The following is a 12,795-nucleotide window of genomic DNA, read 5'->3' as shown; positions in this document are numbered from 1 at the left end:
CTATCCTCAGTAATCCAGAAATCCAACTCTATTCATTCTGCTGTCTTGTCTGCCAAGTCATATTCTGGTAAATAAGATCACATTTTGGATTATGCCATAAATTTATGAACACTGACCTCATATTGACTTTCAAGGCTGCCATATATGAGTCACTCTTTCTAAAATTTGCAAACACAGGGGTATTTGGGGATATTAGTTTCTTAAGACATTCTGTGTTTATGGAAATTAATCAGATGATACATTCCGTGTGATTTCATTTGTTTGAAATCTTTGAGATTGTCTTTATGGCCAGTTATTTTCATCTATTTACCAAATATTTATATAGCGCTGACTATGGGCCAGGCACTAAGTGCTTAAGAAATCTTCATTTATTCAATTTGCTCAACACTATGTGGTAGATATGATTATTATCTTCATTTTGCAGATGAGGAAACGGAGGGATAGAGATGTAACTTACCCTAAGTCTAAAAAGTAATCGAGCTGAAATTTTAATTCCAGCAGTCTGGGTCCAGAATCCATGCTCACAACCACCATACTGTGCTAATTTTTCCAATCTCATGTGTTCTTTTTAAAAATGTGTATTTATAATTCTTACCAAGTTGTATAATCCTCTGTATATTTCCATCAGATTGAACATTTTATGTACTTCTAATCATGTATATCTTTATTAATTTCTTGCCTATTTGATTTATCAGTTTCCACTGATAAATTTATCACAATCACTGTATGTTGATTGTGGATTGATTAGTTTCTGATTATAATTCTGTCATTTTTTGGTGTCAATTATTTTTAGGATATTGTTAGGTATATCTTTTTTCAAAGTTTGTTTCTCGCTAAAGATTCTTCATTTAATAATTATATAACTTCCTTATCAATATATTTTTAAAATAATGAGAATCAAATGAAAATAGACCTTCCATTGCAAACAACTTCATCATTTCAACATGAATTCATACTTTCAGTCACAAACAAACATTACTTTTGTAACAGTAATAGAGACCTCTTATCCATCACAATCTCAACCCTTAATTGGTTCATTAATCAAAAAGATGCATTAAAGCAAAGGATCATTAAAAATATTTATAATTAAACATCTCAATTTATAATCTGTAAGTGTACATTCAGTCAACAATCTTTTTTTTTTTTAAGTTTATTTAAATTCCAGTCAGTTAACATACAGTGGTATTGGTTTCAGGAGTAGAATTTAGTGATTCAGCCTTTCCATATATCACCCCGCACTCATCATAACAAGTGCCCTCCTTAATCCCCATCTCTTATTTCACCCATCCCCACCACACACCACTGCTGTGGTAACCATCAGTTGGTTCTCTATAGGTAAGAGTAGTCAACAGTCTTTTTAGATCAAAACACTTCCCTATGAGTTTACTTGTTCCCAATGAGTTTATAGCAGTGTCTTTATATGCTATTTTTTTTTAACTTTGAAGAGGAACAAGAATTCAAAGACACTTGCAAGATGATTTGAATACAGAATTAGTCAACATTTTTAGCGTTCCCCCACCCCACCCCAAGATTCTCCACCTTTTCATCTTATTTGACCTCATTTTTTAGGAGGCTTGTCTTAAAAGTTGTGCTTTTAGCTTAATTTTCACAGAAATAGTCATTCTTTTTTTATACTTACATTTCATTAGTTTACAAAATATTTTCTTAAATATTATACCAGCAAGTGTTACTGACTCAGACAGTTTTGGAAACAACACAACTAATATTGGAAAGCATACAACTCAACTGGTAAAAGCAGAGGTAAACATTTGTCTGTTTTCAAATAGAAATGGTGTTTTGATTAGTTGAAGATTTGTTTAAGTGGAGGTCAGCTAAGGGAGTTTCCTCTGTAGTTCAAATTAGAATATGTTCTTCAAGTAAATAATTGCAAACTCACTAAGTCATTCTCCATCTGACAGATGTCATTATCAGCAAATAACTACATAGGAATGAGATTGCATTTATGAGTTAAGATACCTGTAGACCAGCAATGCTTATGCTAGAAATGTCACAGATTTATGATATGAAAATTTTTTGAACTTATGTACATAGAGATTCACCCTATGCTAGGAAGATGGACATGTTTTTTAAAGTTATATTCATGAAACTTCTTAACACAACTTTACACTTTCAATCTGATCAGGCTTTTCCCTGTTCCATTGGTGTCTTTTTTTTTTCTTTAATGTTTATTTATTTATTTTTGAGAGAGAGAGTGTGCACGTGTGCACAAGCAGGAGAGGAGTAGAGAAAGAGGGAGACAGAATCCCAAGCAGGCTCCACACCATCAATGTGGAGCCTGTCTCAGGGTCAGGAATCCATGAACTGTGAGATCATGACCTGAGTGAAAATCAAGAGTCCATCGCTCAACTGACTGAGCCACCCAGGCACCCCAGTGGGTGTCTTAATCTCAGTAAACATATGTAAGATTGAGTTGAAAAAATTGAAGTCATCTTTATGAAGTCTCTCTTGCTTTTCTAGATTAGGTAGAAATGATAGAATTGGCTGGACCAGAAGAGCATCCAACTCAGAAGAGATTCTTCAAAGGTTTCCTTATGGGGGACACAAATTTAAATGTTAAAAATATATTAACACTGTAAAAAAAAACTTAATCTGCACATTCAATGAATTATACCACATTGGAAACACATCATGAAACAAACACATAAACATATCATGAAATAAAAGTAAACCATGACACTAGTTTGTATATATTTTTTAAATGTTTATTTATTTTGAGAGAGAGTGCAAGCAGGGGAGGGCCAGAGAGAGAGAGAGAGGGAGAAAGAGGGAGACAGAGAATCTGAAGCAGGTTTCAGGCTCCAAGCTGTCAGCCATAGAGCTCAAAGTGGGGCTCGAACTCACAAACTGTGAGATCATGACCTGAGCCAAAGTCCGAGGCTCAACCAACTGAGCCACCCAGGTGCCCCAACTAGTTTATATTTTTATGCACTGCTGAATAAAGCTTTGCTACCAATATTCATGTGCATTTTGAACTTCTTATGGGTATGCATTTTTATTTTTAAGCTTTTAGCTGGGCTTTTTAAAAACTTGAGTTCACTATTTTTTATCCAAATCAAGTTATACAAACAAGAGCACTGCTGCAGCATATGTATGCTTCATTGAAAAAATGCAAACACAACATAGGGGTATCTTCCCACCATGTATCCTTATCATTCCTTAACAGTTTTGCGATGGCAGATTAATATGATAATATTGTATTAAAGCAAGCAAGTTTTCTTGCTTAATTTTAGTTTTGGATATTTCTTGCCTATATTTTACATTCATGGCCAGAAACATGAATAATGATTAGATATAGTGTTTCAATTTTGGAAACAAGACTTTTTTTTACCATTTTATTTAATTTATTTTTTTTTAATTTACATCCAAGTTAGTTAGCATTTAGTGCAACAATGATTTCAGGAGTATATTTCTTTTTTTTTTTTTTTTTTTTTTTTTTAAATTTTTTTTTTCAACGTTTTTTTAATTTATTTTTGGGACAGAGAGAGACAGAGCATGAACGGGGGAGGGGCAGAGAGAGAGGGACACACAGAATCGGAAGCAGGCTCCAGGCTCCGAGCCATCAGCCCAGAGCCTGACGCGGGGCTCGAACTCACGGACCGCGAGATCGTGACCTGGCTGAAGTCGGACGCTTAACCGACTGCGCCACCCAGGCGCCCCAGGAGTATATTTCTTAATGCCCCTTAACCATTTAGTCCATCCCCCCTCCCACAACCCTTCCAGTAACCCTCTGTTTGTTCTGCATATTTAAGAGTCTCTTATGTTTTGTCCCCCTCCCTGTTTTTATATTATATTACTTTTGCTTCCCTTCCCTTGTGTTCATCTGTTCTGTGTCTTAAAGTCTTCATATTAGTGAAGTCATATGATATTTGTCTTTCTCTGACTGACTAATTTCACTTAGCATAATACCCTCTAGTTCTGTCCATGTAGTTGCAAATGGCAAAAAGATTTCATTCTTTTTGATTGCCAAGTAATACTCCATTGTGTGTGTGTGTGTACACATATATATATATGTATACATATATATATGTGTGTGTGTGTGTATACATATATATATGTATACATATATATATGTATACACACACATATACGTATATGTGTGTGTATACATATATATATGTATACATATATATATATATGTATACACACACACACACACACACACCACATCTTCTTTATCCATTCATCTGTTGATGTACATTTGGGCTCTTTCCATACTTTGGCTACTGTTGATAGTGCTGCTATAAACATTGGGGTGCCTGTGTCCTTTCGAAACAGCATACATGTATCCCTTGGATAAATACCTAGTAGTGCAATTGCTGGGTCATAGGGTAGTTCTATTTTTAATTTTTTGAGGAACCTCCATGCTGTTTTCCAGAGTGACTGCACCAGTTTGCATTCCCACCAGCAGTACAAGAGAGATCCCCTTTCTCCGCATCCTCACCAACATCTATAGTTGCTTGAGTTGTTAATGTTAGCCATTCTGACAGGTGTTAGGTAGTATTTCATTATGGTTTTGATTTGTATTTCCCTGATGATGAGTGGTGTTGAGCATTTTTTCATGTGTCGGTTGGCCATCTAGATGTCTTCCTTGGAGAAATGTCTATTCATGTCTTTTGCCATTTCCTTACTGGATTATTTGTCTTTTGGGTGTTGAGTTTGCTAAGTTCTTATGGATTTTGGATACTAACCCGTTATCTGGTATGTCATTTGCAAATATCTTCTCCCATTCCGTCGGTTGCCTTTTAGTTTTCCTGATTGTTTCCTTCGCTGTGCAGATGCTTTTTATTTTGATGAGGTCCCCATAGTTCATTTTTGCTTTTGTTTCCCTTGCCTCCGGAGATGTGTTGAGTAAGAATTTGCTGTGCCCAAGATCAAAGAGTTTTTTGCCTGCTTTCTCCTTGAGGATTTTGATGGCTTCCTGTCTTACATTGAGATCTTTCATCCATTTTGAATTTATTTTTGTGTATGCTGTAAGAAAGTGATCCAGGTTCATTCTTCTGCATGTCACTGTCCAGTTTTCCCAGCACCACTTGCTGAAGAGACTGTCTTTATTCCATTGGATATTTTTTCCTGCTTTGTCAAAGACTAGTTGGCCATATGTTTGCGGGTCCATTTCTGGGTTCTTTGTTCTGTTCCATTGATCTGAGTGTCTGTTTTTGTGCCAGTACCATACTGTCTTGATGATTACAGCTTTGTAATACAGGTTGAAGTCCATGGAAAAAAGATTTCTTTACTCTCCCTTCAAGCTTCTTGACCATTTTAATTGCAGAGACCTTAATGTTGCTGAAGCCAAATTCACTATCAAAAAAAAAAAAAAGTTGCCTTTAGCAATAGCTTTTCTGTGGTAATCAGAACTGTGTTAATATTATAAAGCCAGAACAAAGTACAGAAATGACTCCTTTGAAGATGATTTAAAATTGCAACTGTCACCCATATCTCTTGATTTCATACTTTCTATTAATCAAAGTAGTCCCTTATTTTTATTGATGAATTTTAATAAGTAATGTTATAATTTGGTCTTATAAAATGAATTATTACCAGCAAGCAATGGAGATTATACATATTATATATATAATGAATTATTACCAGTAAGCAATGGAGATTATACATATGTAATATGTAATGGAGATTCCATTTAGATTTCCTTAGACAAAAGAAATCTACACCAAAAATAATTTGAAAAATACTGATCTAGTTCAGCCCATTAATTTTTACAAATTAAAAAATTAAAGCTCAGGTTAATTGTCTTACTAAAGTTATACAGCCAGAAAATTTCAGATTCTAAACCTCCTCTTACCTCACTGTTCTTTCTATTATTTGTTACCTCATCTCTGAATTTCTACAGCACATTTAGTTTATGCTATGGCATTCTGTTTGCGTACAAGCACTCATTCACTTACTCACAAGTAATTCTCTGTGTACCGGGCACTCTTCTAGGCACTGTAGACAGCCCCTGCATTTAGAAATTGTACTGATAATAGAATAAGAAAAGTAGATTCTATTCAGCCTCCATTTGATTTTGGTTGAATACTCATCTGCAGTTAGCCACCTTCATATATCACTGGGTGGTTTTAACATATTCCTAACAAGAACTTTTCTATTTTATGATTATATTTTAGGGGATTTAAAACATTCTCTAGCATTTTGAAAGGGGAGAAAAACAAATAATTCAACTTAGAGTACATTGTTTGCATATCATGTACCTGGTAATGTGTTTGGCAACCTCAAAAACAGGGTATATAAAGCAAGGAATGTGTGTACATAAAACAGAGTGTATTAAGTGCTGTTACATATGTGTAAGTAGCACTGTAGAATGAGAGAGCAATGAACGAGTAACTCTGAGAAGGAGTCTAAAGAGGGATTCATGGAAAAATTGACCGGAGAGTTTAAAGAGCACAAGGTTGCTTGCTTTAAGAACGTGGAAGGAAATCTTTCTATGTCCAGGGAACAACACGTGCATAGGCATAGAGTTGTGAATAGTTCTGGCATTTCCACAAAAGGTTAATGCCACAGACTAACTAGGGTGTCTTGGGAGGAGTGGTGGATAAGCGCTTTTAGACATCGTTAGGTAATTGAAGAAGAGAAGTAATGGAATTACTCACATTGGACCTGCATGTGAGGCTTCCCTAGGTACAACGTAGGTGAGGAACACCCTAGGTATGCCTCATGCTTCTACCTATTTCTGTGTCTAGGTGTTAAGTTCTCTGAGAACACTGATGGTATTTTGTCCTTCCCTATCTTACAGTGACACATGCAGTGCTAAGCGTGACAGGGGCTCCGTATATGCCTACTGATTATGCTCATGTGTAAGGTTCTGTACTTTGTGCTATGAGAAATGAAAAGTTGTGATCCAGCCAGCCTTCAAGGAGCTATTGAACCTAAAGCAAAAAATTCTAGGGAATTTTATCTGTTATGATGACTAAAATGTCCATGTGCCCACAGAGCTTATGTTCTTTATCAGAGGAAATATAGGGTAAGTAGTATATACAGTATGTTAGTAATAAACACTAAGTAGAAAAACAATAAAATAGGAAAGGCGGATATAAATTACCAGAGAGGAAAAGAGAAGGTAAAGTTATTTAATTTATCTTGTCTCCATTTCCTTAACTCTAGAAAAGAAAAAACAATACTCTTTATTTATAGGACAGTGACAAGTATTAAGTTAGTTAATAGATGTATGTATAAAATGCTCAGTGCTGTTCCCAGAAGATGGTAGGAAGTCAGCTAATATTATTTATACATTTGTCTAAAATAGCTTTAGAACAATAATCATCTTATTTTCATCAGTTAGGAACTTTTTTTTTTAATGGATATACTTCCAAACAGTTTTGAACTACTCTATCTATAGGCTAAGACTCCCTCATCCATATCTTGCTCCTTTTAGCTTCTGCTTCCAATGCATTCACATCTAATAATACTTTCTTAGTGAAGTGAATCATCGTCTTTTGATAGTATTTCTTCTTTGCTTATCTGGATGTCAGGTCACCATTTTCTATTTCAGGCATGAGGCAGACATCCAGATCTTCCTGTGGAAAATATTCATTAATGCTTCATCCCTTATACCATCTCAAGGTTAAAAGGTCTGACAAAATGAGACCTTTATGCTTGCTTACCAGCTAAAAATAAGTACAATATTGGAATTGATATTACCAGACAGAAGAGTAAAATCTTTAATATTAATCTTTTGAAACTAAGATCATTTGCATGGATTAGGTGAAATTTCACGTCTCCTACTAACCTTTCTTTGTCTGTCTAATTTCAATGCATCCTTAAATGTATCCAGCATCCCCCTTTCTCTGATCCCTGAGAACTAGACTAGCTCTTTCTTTGTACTCCTTTAGCACTACATATTTAGCCCTATTGTAGCCAGTGTCAGTCAGTTTTATAATTACCTGTTTACCGGATTGCACAGCTCCCTACCCTCCACCTCCAAGGCATAGCTTCTTGAGATGGGGCTTGTATTCTCTTTATGTCCAGTTTCTTAGTATCCATTATTGTGCTCCACATGTAGGGGATGGCTCGTAAATGCTTAAAACACTAAGTCCAATACTTGGAGTACCTTTAATATATCAAGATTATAGAGACATTGTTATTTAATCTTTGTTCTGCATACCTTAATTGCTCCTTTGTCTCTCCTGGCTGCTTTCTGAGAAATAGCAATACTCAAGCATGCTGTACACCCTGTCCTACACATCCCCCTGTCCTGCTTTGGCCCTAAACCAAAAAGAAAAAAAGAGCAAGTTGGCGGTCCAGGATGTGGTCCTTACTCTTCCAATTAAAAGAAAATGCTGAGGAGCATCTGGCTGGTTCAGTCAGTAGACGTGCAACTCTTGATCTCAGAGTCACAAGTTCAAGACCTGTATTGGGCAAAGAAATTACTTTAAAAAAGAAAGAAAAGAAAAGAAAAGAAAAGAAGAAAAAATTTATTTTCCATTGCTCTCAAGGGTGATGGGCCTCTAGGGTTTGACGCAGATCATCTGTATTTACAAGAAATTAATTTATAAGCCAAACATAACCCATTTGTTTATTTGCTTTCATTGACTGAAATACTTGTACCTGATATCCAAGTTATGAACTTAATGATATCAAATCACCTATGAAATCCAACAAATAATCAGAAGGTTGTTCATTAGCTATGGAAAGAGAACAAATGAGTTTACACTGTCCCAAGGATTACTTTGCTCTGACTGAGAAACAACCTTGTCAGTGTCTCCTTGATGTCTCAGAGAAAATAGGATAAGGGTTAACAAGTCTCAAGTACACTTTCGAAAGTCCTTATAAATAATCTTTTCCCTTATTGGCTGAAAGGAAACAATATTAAAAGCGAGGGGGAGGAGAGCAGCATTTTATAACTCAGTAATGGTAATGTACAATTTGGTTCCATGATTCTTTGATCCCAAGATGAGTTCTTGAGATAATGCTAATTTGTGGTATTACTGACGATGGGGCTAAGAAAGAATGGAAGATAGAAGATTGAAGTTGGGTGAGAATTCTGTGTACCCTCTACCTCCTCTAACTCAAAAATCACCACAGTTTCAGGGTCAACTCAATTTTATTAAGAAAGTTCGCTATCTGCTCTTGGTTTTAGCTAGCTTACTAGAACTCCTTCACAAACTAATAATGTATGATGATCCACTGAGAGTTCATCCTCCACCCTTGTGAAGACACTACGAATTATAGGTTAAGTGGTCATTAAGAAACAAATAAATTGTACTCCTTGTCAAGGACTATAGTGAGTCTTTCAAGCCTTATCTCAAGGTCCTTTCTATTCCAGAGATTGGAAACCCAAGTGCCTACAGAGGCCAGGCTGGTGGGAATGAAGCAGGAAGCCACTGCACTGAACTGGAGAGCCAAGTCCTTTCTGAAGGAGCAGTCACTGCTCCGTTCCAGATAATTGTTGCAAGGCAGGAATGTTGACCTAGTATTACCACATCATCCAGTCTCTCAGGTAAAGCAGGAAATGCAAATGTTCATGCAATATCCTTTCATGTAAATATTGTCAACTAATTCATCATTATTCTCAAACTGTGTACATGCCAAACACTTCCGCAGATAGGACTTGGCCCAGAGTCCTCCTGTTTGTAACTTGGTCTTATATTTTGCTTAACTCTTTGTTAAATAGGAGATGTTATTTTCTATAGGTTTTGCTTTTCTTCAGCATGTTCTCTAAGATACTCTATGCTTGGTGTTATGATACTAAAACTCCTTTCTACTCCAACCTGAGTACTGTGTGCATAAGTTTTCTTCGGCTGCTACATTTTCTCTGCCTCCCTCAGCATTCCAGTGAGCAGTAAAATGCTAAATGGAGTCTCCTTGAGATACTTTTCATATGACACCATTGAACATCTGCAGGTATTACTACTTACTTACTCATTTTATTCCTGATATGTGAGCTGCATAAACACAGTAAAAGGTTGCTTATTTCATGGGACTTAGAGATTGTGTATCTTGGACTCTTATTTTTTGAATCCATGTACAGACGATATTCCTCTTCTTGCTTTTTTAGAGACCTTATGGAACAATTAATTAGACTATACTTCTCTTTTACATTTAATTACATTTATTGGACGTGTTGATTGGACCAGAGTGTTCCTAGATACTTACACATATTTAGAGACAGTGTCTTTAGATAGGTTTCTACAATGGCTGACAAGTCTTCCTGTTTCCACCTTGAGTGAACTTATTTTCAAGGTTACTAGGGGTCACCGTTACCTCTCTACAGAACTGATTACTCCAAGTACGAACTTGGCGTCTGTTGCCAGGTGAATTGAAAAGTATAGTAAAGAATAAGTAAGTAAGTAAAAGAGTATATAAAAGACTAAAAGAGTATATAAATATTAGTTATTTAAATGTTATACAACCCCAAATGAGTATAGTTCATAATTGTTTCATTCCTAGTACAGTTTGGGGAAAAACCAATATTGATGTACATCATTTCTCAAAAATGATTTGACCTATATGTATATTGAGCTGTTCCTTGAGTAGCCAAAATACCAGTAACGTACAGATAAGATGTGAAAGTTACTCCTCAAATTTGCTCTAAAATAGACTATGTAAATGTAGACAAGTATTTTTTAAAAATATCCTCTATGAGAAACTTCACTATTCTATAGAAAAGCAAAAATAGCAAACTCTGCTGGTGACTAATATACAGAAATAAATCATAGATAATTTTTCCCTCAGCAGTATAGTGACTTTATCAATTAGTTTATAGATGTTCTGGTGTAACCTATTACTATACTTAAAACAGTTCTCTAATTCTTTTTTACAGAATATGAGCTGGTGATTGTGCACTTTTTGGCTTTTAAGAGAGCTTTTAAAATGCATAGTAAGCATTTTCTACATATGTATATAGACCCTCAATTTCTACTTCCTTAAATATTTTTAAAGGCACAAAAGGAGGCTTTAACTTGAAGTTAACTGTCTCAATTTGCTCTTTCTTTGCAGGCAGGTAGAATGACAAGGGTGAAATGAAAGCTCAGTTATGTGTAGTAATACATGTGAATTACTAGATATTATAAGGAAGAATTAAAGGGGAACCCAAGTTAGAGTTGGAAAACCTAATGACTGGAGAAACCAGGGAAGACCTCTTTGAGAAACTGACATTTAAACTGAGATAAACAGAAGTTGGTTTGATGAAGAACAAGAATGTAGGGATGGGAGACGTATTCCAAGCAGAAAAGTAAGAGTGACACTCTGAAGCATTTTAGAACCAGTCAAAGGGATAGTCTTAATTTTCATTTCTAGTATTTAGAGCATCCAAGTTAATGCAGTATTTTGTATCTTTTTCACTTGGCTAAAACAGAAAAAGAAATAATAGCATAATACTAGCTACAAAGCTTGTGACTGTTTCCAATAAAAAAGTATTCCTAGTGCTTTTAAGGATTAGGAAAACATTAATTGGCTGTTCTATGGATATAATATTTAGTTTTTTGGAAATAATATTTTTCTTGATTGCAAAGTCAATAGATTTTTATTCTGGAAAACTTTGAAAATACAGAAAAACAATGAAGAAAATAAAAATCATTCATATTCCTGCTACCCAGAGACAACCACTGAGAGGTTAGCGTTTCTGTATTCCTGCATCTACATATGTAGTAGCATTTTTGTAAATGAAGATTTATGATTCTTTTTTTTAAATTTTTTTTCATGTTTATTTTTGAGAGAGAGACAGACAGAGCACAAGTGGGTGAGGGATACATAGAGAGAGGGAGACATAGAATCTGAAGCAGGCTCCAGGCTCTGAGCTTTCAGCCCAGAGCCCGATGTGAGGCTTGAACCCATGAATCATGAGATCATGATCTGAGCTGAAGTCAGACACTTAACTGACTGAGCCACCCAGGCTCCCCAAGATTTATAATTTTACATGCAACTTTGTAGTATGTTTTTTTCACCTGACAATATCATGTATCTTTTCCAGTGCTATTAAATTTTCCATAACATGATTTTAATAGCTATGCATAAATAGCAACAACTCACATATTTGCCACATGCTAGGCACTGGTTTAAAACTTTTAACTTTAATCCACAGAACAATTCTGTAGGGCTATAATCTCTCTTTTATAAGGAAAGAAATGTTAAAACTTGTCCAAGATCACAAGCTAATAAAGTATAGAGCTACATAGCTTCTAAAAGCAGTAATTAATTTACATAAAACCCTATTTTAGACTTTCAGGTTGTTTCCAGTATAATTTGGGGGTATTTGAAAAATAATCGTGATTTTGTGGGTTTGCAGTCTAGGTTGGGCTCTGTGGGGCCAGCTCATCCCTGTTCCATATCGTTTTGACTAGACTTACTTACATGACTGGGCCCTCAGCTGGACTGGCTGGACCAGCTGGACTTCTTTGTTCTCCATGTGGACGCTCATCCTCAAGCAGACAGGCTCAGATTGGTCCTGAGACAATGGCATTCCAGGAAGCGAGAGTGGAAGATGCAAGGCCTATCAAGTTTTAGACTCAGCACTTGAATAGTAGCATATCCATCACATTCCATTGGTCAAAGCAAGTCACAAGGCCAGCCCAGATTCAAAGTGTGGAACAATAAATCCTACCTTCTGGTAAAAGGAGCTACAGAGTGTTTGAGGCCAATTGCAGTCTACTATCTGTACTCAGCATTTAGTTCTCTGAAGGCTTCTCTATGGCAAGGATGTATGTGTAAGTTGCCTATCGTTGGCAGCAAGAAATGGCCTGGTATAAATAATTCTCCTAACCATAAATGGGCATAGGCCATTGTTACCTTGACTGAGAACTGGCCTCACTCTGAGAAGCCTATCCC

The 12,795-nt window shown here is 35.8% G+C and overlaps 1 protein-coding gene across 7 annotated transcripts in view; it reads left to right on the top strand.

Annotated features, from left to right (window-relative positions):
* MBD5 (methyl-CpG binding domain protein 5) overlaps positions 1–12,795 on the top strand; it is a 445,040-nt gene that overhangs the window by 361,321 nt on the left and 70,924 nt on the right. For 5 of the 7 annotated variants that reach the window (XM_058715348.1, XM_058715346.1, XM_058715347.1 and 2 more), the window contains one exon: positions 9,296–9,469. The exons of 1 other annotated variant lie outside the window; for it this stretch is intronic. The gene's annotated coding sequence lies outside the window, so the exon portion shown is untranslated. Of the gene's footprint in view, positions 1–9,295; positions 9,470–9,493; positions 11,584–12,795 lie in introns of those variants that run through there. One more of the 7 variants, XM_058715351.1, reaches the window with a different exon arrangement.

This window comes from Neofelis nebulosa, chromosome 2 (genome assembly GCF_028018385.1).
Source record: "Neofelis nebulosa isolate mNeoNeb1 chromosome 2, mNeoNeb1.pri, whole genome shotgun sequence".
Lineage (NCBI taxonomy): Eukaryota > Metazoa > Chordata > Mammalia > Carnivora > Felidae > Neofelis > Neofelis nebulosa.
Note: the sequence above shows the minus strand (reverse complement) of the source record. Positions and strands in the feature narration are given on the sequence as shown.